This window comes from Triticum urartu, chromosome 4A, assembly GCF_056163025.1.
Source record: "Triticum urartu cultivar PI428250 chromosome 4A, HENAU_Tu73, whole genome shotgun sequence".
Classification (NCBI taxonomy): Eukaryota; Viridiplantae; Streptophyta; class Magnoliopsida; order Poales; family Poaceae; genus Triticum; species Triticum urartu.
The window spans coordinates 262,309,015-262,317,716 of record NC_141876.1 but is presented as its reverse complement, the minus strand read 5'-3'; positions in this window follow the sequence as shown (position 1 = coordinate 262,317,716).

Below are 8,702 nucleotides of genomic sequence, written 5' to 3'. Positions count from 1 at the left end.
AAAAGAGGGGGCCACGAGGTAGGGGGCGCGCCTACCCCCCCCCCCCAGGCGCGCCCTCCACCCTCGTGGGCCCCCTGTTGCTCCACCGACATACTCCTTCCTCCTATATATACCTACGTACCCCCAAACGATCAAATACGGAGCCAAAAACCTAATTCCACCGCCGCAACTTTCTGTATCCACGAGATCCCATCTTGGGGCCTGTTCCGGAGCTCCGCCGGAGGGGGCATCGATCACGGAGGGCTTCTACATCAACACCATAGCCCCTCCGATGAAGTGTGAGTAGTTTACCTCAGACCTACGGGTCCATAGTTATTAGCTAGATGGCTTCTTCTCTCTTTTTGGATCTCAATACAATGTTCTCCCCCTCTCTTGTGGAGAACTATTCGATGTAATCTTCTTTTTGCGGTGTGTTTGTTGAGACCGATGAATTGTGCGTTTATGATCAAGTCTATCTATGAACAATATTTGAATCTTCTCTGAATTCTTTTTTGTATGATTGGTTATCTTTGCAAGTCTATTCGAATTATCAGTTTGGTTTGGCCTACTAGATTGATCTTTCTTGCAATGGGAGAAGTGCTTAGCTTTGGGTTCAATCTTGCGGTGTGTAACACCCCGGATATGTTTTCCCCAATATGTAATCCAACACTTTCCGTTTCCGGCGTTAAGTTATTTTATTTTCTCGGGTTCAGGTTTTTTGTCTCCGTGTGTTGTTGTCGTTGTCATGCATCTCATATCATGTCATCATGCGCATTGCATTTGCATACGTGTTCATCTCATGCATCCGAGCATTTCCCCATTGTCCGTTTTGCATTCCGGTGCTCCGTTCTCCTCCGGTGGTCATTTCTACCTTTCCTTCGTGTGTGGGGATTAAACATTTCTGGATTGGACCGAGACTTGCCAAGCGGCCTTGGTTTACTACCGGTAGACCGCCTATCAAGTTTCGTACCATTTGGACTTCGTTTGATACTCCAACGGTTAATCGAGGGACCAAAAAGGCCTCGTGTGTGTTGCAGCCCAACACCCCTCCAAGTTGGCCCAAAACCCACCAAAACCCTCTCCATCATCTAGAGCGTTCAATCACGATCGCGTGGCCGAAAACCGCACCTCATTTGGACTCTCCTAGCTCCCTCTATGCCTATATATACACCCCCCTCCGAAATTCGCGGTTCCACTCTCCCCCTAACCCTAGATCCATCCTCCACAGCCGCCAGACATGTCCGAAGTCTAGCCGGACACGTCCGTCCGCCGGCCCGCACCAATAGCCGCTCGCCACGTGGCGCCCCCGTGCCCACTTCGCCGCCCGCCGCCGTCGGCCCGCGCCAATAGCCGCTCGCCACGTGGCGCCCCCGTGCCCACTTCGCCGCCAGCTGCCGCCGGCCCGCGAGGGCCCGGGGCCGGCCCTCTCCTCCATCCGACCGGGCCGCGCCAGCGTGCCCCGCCGCGCCGCCTCTTCCCCAGTTCCAGCGCCGAGCCGCCGCACCTCCGCCACCGGCCGCCGCTCCGGCGCGCCGCCCCGCCCGCGCACCTCGCCGCCCGGCCGCCGAGCGCGGCCCACCGTCATCCGCTGCCCCCTCGTCGTCCGCGCCGCCCCCCAAGACCGACAAGTCCGGCCGGCGTGCCTCCTTCAAGTCCGGGATGCTCCGGCACCGACCCCAGTGAACCTCGTTTTGCGTGCTTCGGCGAGATCCAGATCCAGATCCATTTTGCCTCGGTTGACTTTTTGCCCGAAACCCTAATCATTTGGCTATGTTCATCGCATCGTAACTCCGCATCCGTAGCTCCGTTTTGGGCATATAGCATATCAAAATGTTCGTCTCAGAGAGCACATCATTTCATCTCATTGCATCATTTTCATTTGAGTTCATCTTGATGCCCGAAATGCTGTTGGAAGAATGCTATTTGAGATAATTGTCAGATCTACTGCTCCAATTAGATATTTGTCATTTTTACCATGATTATTGTGTGCATGATATGCCCCTGAGCTCTACATGTGTTTTGTTATATGTTTTGCCATCTATCCAGAGGTGCAACCCATGTATTTTTGTGATGTGTGTGGTGACTAGCACAAGCTTGCAAAGTGGTGCATTCGTTAATGCTGATTTCAGGGACTTAGCATTTCCACTAAGTCCTTGATCTGTTTATCTCAATATGCCATATGTTCATGTTGTTTCCTAGTGATCCGTGCCTCTTTTGAGGATGATCAGTAAGGATGTTTTGTTAATATTGTAGTGCTCTATCCATCCATGTCTTTGTTTGCAATTATGGAGCACCCTATCTTGAGTCATTCGAGCTCTACTTTTGTCATTTCATGAATATGGGCAGATTGTCTACTTGTTAGCGATTTTGCCGGGGATGTTGTAGTTGATCCGTGCATGCTATGTTATTGTTCTTGTAATGTCTAGCTTGTATTATGTGTATTCTTGATGGGTGTATGCTTAGATTGTCATGACTTGCTCTGTAGTGGGTGCATCGAGCTCGTAAACATGCCTACTAGATATCTGTTTTTGAAAGCTCCAGATTTTCACAAAGTCTGTGATCTGATTATGTTTTTGCCATGTTCACATGCTTGCAAATGTATTTTCTGATCCCTTTTGGCTCAAGGTCACTAAGGGACTTTTGTTAAGCTCTTTGAGTAGCTCCATTCCATGCTTTAATTTGCCATGTTCAGGTCTTGTAGCATATAGTTTTCTTGCTCCAAAGTGTGCTACCTGATCTGAAATTCCAGACAAGTGTTAATTTCACAAAGTCTGAAATCTGTTTGCCAAATGCATTTTTGCCATGCTTGTTTGAACCTATTAATGGATGAATTGGCCGTAGCTCAGTGTTCATCTTTTGTTAAGCATCATGTATGGATCCCTGCCATGTATTTTGTTGTCATGTTTGAGTGCTGTAGCATGTTCATATTGTTGCATTTAGATGGCTACTTGCTGTATATCGCAGACCGGTGCCATATTTAAATTGCTTGCCATTTCCAAACCGTAACTCCGATTCCGGTGATCTTTATATCGTTTTCAAGAGATTTCACCTCACCTTTCCAGTGGCACACTTGGATTTCCAAGTTGAGGCCAGGTTCCTTCATTCCTTGTCAAATCTTGCATATGCATCACATATCGCATCACGCATAGCATACCATGTTTGCATCATGTTGTTTGAGCTTTGCACGTGGTTGATTGAGTTCCGTTTGCTTGTTTGTCTTGTTTGGGTAGAGCCGGGAGACGAGTTCGCTAACGAAGAGCCTGTTGAGTTTGCTTTCGAGGATCCAGTCAACTCTGACAACTTTGCAGGCAAGATGATCATACCCTCGAAATCACTACTATCTTTGCTTTGCTAGATGCTCGCTCTTTTTCTATGCCTATGCTACGATGCCTACCACTTGCTTATCATGCCTCCCAAATTGCCATGTCAAACCTCTAACCCACCATGTCCTAGCAAACCGTTGAATGGCTATGTTACCGTTTTGCTCAGCCCCTCTTATAGCGTTGCTAGTTGCAGGTGAAGATTGGAGGTTGTTCCTTGTTGGAACATTATTTACTTGTTGGGATATCATTATATTATCTTGTTATCTTAATGCATCTATATACTTGGTAAAGGGTGGAAGGCTCGGCCTCTCTCCTAGTGTTTTGTTCCACTCTTGCCGCCCTAGTTTCCGTCATATCGGTGTTATGTTCCCGGATTTTGTGTTCCTTACACGGTTGGGTTATAATGGGAACCCCTTGATAGTTAGCCTTGATTAAAGCCTTTTCCAGCAATGCCCAACCTTGGTTTTACCATTTGCCACCTAGCCTCTTTTCCATTGGGTTTCCGGAGCCCGAGGGTCATCTTATTTAACCCCCCCCCCCCCCCCGGGCCAGTGCTCCTCTGAGTGTTGGTCCAACCGAGTGATGTCCGGGGCTACCAGGGGCAACTCTGGGCTGGCCTACCCGACGTCTTGCTCATCCGGTGTGCCCTGAGAACGAGATATGTGCAGCTCCTATCGGGATTTGTCGGCACATCCGGGTGGTGTTGCTGGATTTGTTTTAACTTGTCGATGTGCCTTGTAGAACCGGGATACCGAGTCTGATCAGAATGTCTCGGGAGGATGTCTATTCCTTCGTTGACCGTGAGAGCTTGTCATGGGCTAAGTTGGGACTCCCCTTCAGGGATTTGAACTTTCGAAAGCCGTGCCCGCGGTTATGGGCAGATGGGAATTTGTTAATGTACGGTTGTAGATAACTTGAACCTTAACTTAATTAAAATGAATCAACTGTGAGAGTAACCGTGATGGTCTCTTCTCGGCGGGGTCCAGGAAGCGAACACGGTGTTGGAGTAATGCTTGCCGCAGGTTGCCCTCTAGTTATTCGTTCACGCTTTGCCTTCTCTTCTCGCTCTCTTTTGCGAACAGGTTAGCCACCATATATGCTAGTCGCTTGCTGCAGCTCCACATATTGTACCTTGCCTTACCTATAAGCTTAAATAGTCTTGATCGCGAGGGTGCGAGATTGCTGAGTCCCTTTGGCTCACATATTACTTCCAAACCAGATGCAGGGCCTGATGATTCCATTCCAGATGACGCGCTTGAGCTCAAGTGGGAGTTCGACGAGGACTCACGCCGATACTATGTGTCTTTCCCTGATGATCAGTAGTGGTGCCCAGTTGGGGCGATCGGGACCGTGTCGCATGTTGGGTTGATCTTTTATTTTGGCACCGTAGTCGGGCCATGAGTGTTTGGTTGATGTAATGCTATTTATGTACTTTGGTTGACGTGGCGAGTGTAAGCCAACTATGTATCTCCCCTTTTATTATCTATATATATTACATGGGATGTTGTGAAGATTGCCTAACTTGCGACATTGCTTTCAATGCGGTTATGCCTCTAAGTCGTGCCTCGACACGTAGGAGATATAGCCGCATCGAGGGCGTTACAAGTTGGTATCAGAGCCTTCCCCAACCTTAGGAGCCCCCATTGCTTGATCGTTTTAGCAGCCGTTGTTGAGTCTAGAAAAAAATGTTTTGAGTCATTTAGGAATTATATATCGGAGAGTTTAGGAATTATTTTTACTCCCCAGTCTCCCCATCGCTCTGGTAAGGCATCCTGACGTAGAGTTTTGACTTTTCTCTTCTCAAATTTCACTAATTTTTTTAGGATCACGCGGGTATCTTGGAATCGTTCCGATGGTTTTGTGACGAGAACATTGTTCTTGGTGCCTCCTGTCTTTAGGGGTTGTGGCAGTGTCCCGAGGAGTTGAGCTCCAAGGTGTTGTCGTCACAATTTTATCGTTGCAGTTCTGGAATACCTGAGTTTAGTACGCCGACATCAAAAATATCTTTTATGCAGTTCGTTGGTGAGATAACCTCGACGCCACCCAGTACTGGGGCGGGAGTTTGGGAGTATTGCCATAACTTGTATAACGGATGCTTTTCGAAGGTTGAGGTAGATGGTTTCCGAAGTTTTTTTCGATTATGTGTTGAAGGATGGATACAGCTGGATGTAGGATTTGCTAGATTTGGGTGAGATATTATGCTTCCCCTGTATCCCCAACACCTGATTGCATAACCGGAAAGGTTCGGGAGTTTCATAGGTGGGAATTCTTGTAGCTCTAGTTCTTCTTCCACGGATATTTGGTTTGAGATTGGGATTTCTTACCGAGTATTCGTTCTTGATCCATACCTTGTTGATTTATTTCTCTACCTAAAGTCTAAGTGGCTTCTCAATTTATGGATATGTGACCATCTCAAGTGGAATGCATTCGTTCTTTTTGTTCGGATGTGAAGACTATATGTTGCAATTTCAACCCGTTGGATTCAGCTTCATTTTATCTGTCAAAATGCTAACGGTTGTCACCCTCTTCAGGATGGCTCCCGCTAAGAGCACCAATCAGAATCAGAATCAGGATCCGCCACCTCCTCCTCCTCCTCCGGAGGCATGGCAAGCTGTGATGGCCGCAACCAATGCAAACACACAGTTGATCATGCAAATTCTTCAAGAGCGCAATCAAGCGAACCAAGGCAACCAAGGCAACAACCAGAATCACTTTGCTACACTCAACCAGTTCCTTGCTAATGGGCCAAAGACTTTCAGCAATTGTGTTGAGGCAACTGATGCTGACAATTGGCTCGTGGATCTGTGCACGCATTTCGAGTGCAGTAACGTCAGGCCTGAGGACTTCGTCAAGTTTGCTTCCTTCCAACTCAAAGACCAAGCTGCAAAATGGTTCCAGCAGTACAAGGATTCCAGAGGAGGCCGTGTGATTACCTGGGATGAATTCCGTCAAGACTTCAAAGCTCATCATATCCCTCAGAGCGTGGTTGAAAGCAAGCGTGAGGAATTCCGCAACCTGAAGCAAGGCTCTTTGTCTGTCTATGACTACAACAAGTTGTTTCAGAAGCTCGCCCGCTTTGCTAAGCAGGACGTCCCTGACGAGAAGAGCATGATATACCAGTTCAGGGGTGGTCTCAGAGAAGAAATCCAGCTAGCTCTTGTTCTCTTTGAGCCCTTGAAGTACGACGAGTTCTACAACATGGCATTGAAGCAAGAGGCTACTCAACTGAGGTGTGATGCTTCCAAGAAGCGAGTCAGAGATGCTACTCCTTCTTCCTCTACTCAAGTGGCCAAGCAGCAGAAGTATCGGCTTCCTCCTCCTCCGTTCCGTCAGCCGTACCAGAACAGCAAAGGTGGCAGTGGATCTTCCCACCCACCCAACCCTGGTTTTCAGAACAAGACTTCGTCTCAAGCTCCAAGATCGAGTGCTCCGTACCACCATCCGCTTTCAGAGGTCATGTGCAACAAGTGCCAACAGAAGGGTCACTATGCCAACAAATGCTTCAATCAGAGGCGTCTCCCTCCTCCTCCTGTGAGATCGGCAAGTACAGCTATGGTCAAGCATAACACCAAGTCCGCCAAGGTCAACTTGCTGAATGCAGCTCAGGCAGAGGACTCGCCAGATGTGATTATGGGTAACCTTCCTGTTAATGACATTCCCGCAAGAGTTCTTTTTGACACTGGTGCATCTTTATCATTTTTATCGAATCCTTTTGCATCCATGCATGATGTGCATACTATTGAATTGCCTAAGCCGATAGCAGTTTCTTCTCCGGGTTTGTTCATGAACACCAAAAATGTTGGCTCCGGATGTTACTATCACGTTGGGAGATTACAAGTTCCTTTCTTCCCCAATGGTTCTTGGTAACTCGGATATTGATCTTATTCTCGGGATGGATTGGCTTTCTAAGCACAAGGCGCATCTCGATTGTGCAGCCAGGCAGATTCAATTGACTCATTCGTCTGAGGATGTAATTGTCTTTGCCGCTCGTGATGATACCATCCGTCTGTTCTCTCTCAATGAGAAGGGTGAACTGGATGCTATCTCGCAAATCCCAGTTGTTTGTGAATATCAAGACGTCTTTCCAGAAGAGCTTCCAGGAATGCCTCCGCACCGGCCAGTTGAATTCGTCATCGATCTTGAGCCTGGCACGGAACCTGTGTGCAAGCGTCCTTACAAGCTTGGACCTGAAGAGTTGAAGGAGCTGAAGAAGCAACTCGACGTTCAAGAGCGAATGTGTGATGGCCTGGCTTATTAGGGATGATAGACTACTCATATCAATAAGGAATTCCTTCTTTTCCGGTAGCCCATTCGGACAGAACTCCAAAGTTAAGCGTGCTCAGCTTGGAGTAGTGTCAGGATGGGGGACCGACCGGGAAGTTGCTCCCGGGTGCGCATGAGTGAGGACAAAGTGCGCAGAAAACACTAGTATTGATCTGTGGGGCCAGTCTAGATCCCGCCAGGAGTAACGACCACCGACGGGTGTGTCTGGGGCATTACAGAATGGGTCTCATCCGACCTAGTTCTTCTCCGTGGGGTTGTGGTGTTCTTTTTTTGAAGAATAAGGATGGAACGGACCGACTTTGTGTTGATTACTGTCCATTGAACAAGAAGACCATCAAGAACAAATACCCACTTCCCAACATCAACGAGCTGTTCGAACAACTCAAAGGTGCCCAAGTATTCTCCAAGCTTGATCTTCGTATGGGTTATCATCAGATTCGAATCCGTGAGCAAGATATTCCCAAGACGGCTTTCAGGACAAGCTTTGGTTCATATGAATAAACTATCATGTCTTTTGGCCTCGTCAACGCTCCTCCGACTTTCTCTCGCATGATGAACTTCATCTTCAACGCCTACACCAATGACTTCGTTTTGGTCTATCTCGACGACATTCTGTTCTTTTTGAAGAACAAGGAAGATCATGCCAAGCAGTTACGTTTGGTACTCGATAAGCTCAGAGAACACCAGTTCTACGCCAAGTTCTCCAAGTGCGAATTTTGGCTCGATGAGGTTCTTTATATTGGTCATATCATCTCTGCCAAGGGCATTGCGGTGAATCCTGAGAAGGTGTCTGCAATTGTGAATTGGGAACCACCTCAGAACATGAAGCAACTCCATAGCTTCCTCGGTCTCGCAAGCTATTGCCGAAGATTCGTTGAAAACTTTTCTAAGATCGCGAAGCCTCTCTCAAATCTTCTCCAGAAGCACGTCAAGTACGTTTGGTCTCCGGAATGTGACATCGCTTTCAACACTTTGAAAGAGAAATTGGTCACTGCTCCAGTTCTGACTCCTCCTGATGAATCCAAACCGTACGAGGTCTTTTGCGATGCCTCTCTCCAAGGTCTTGGCATAGTGTTGATGCAAGAGAAGAAAGTTGTGGCTTATACCTCTCGCCAG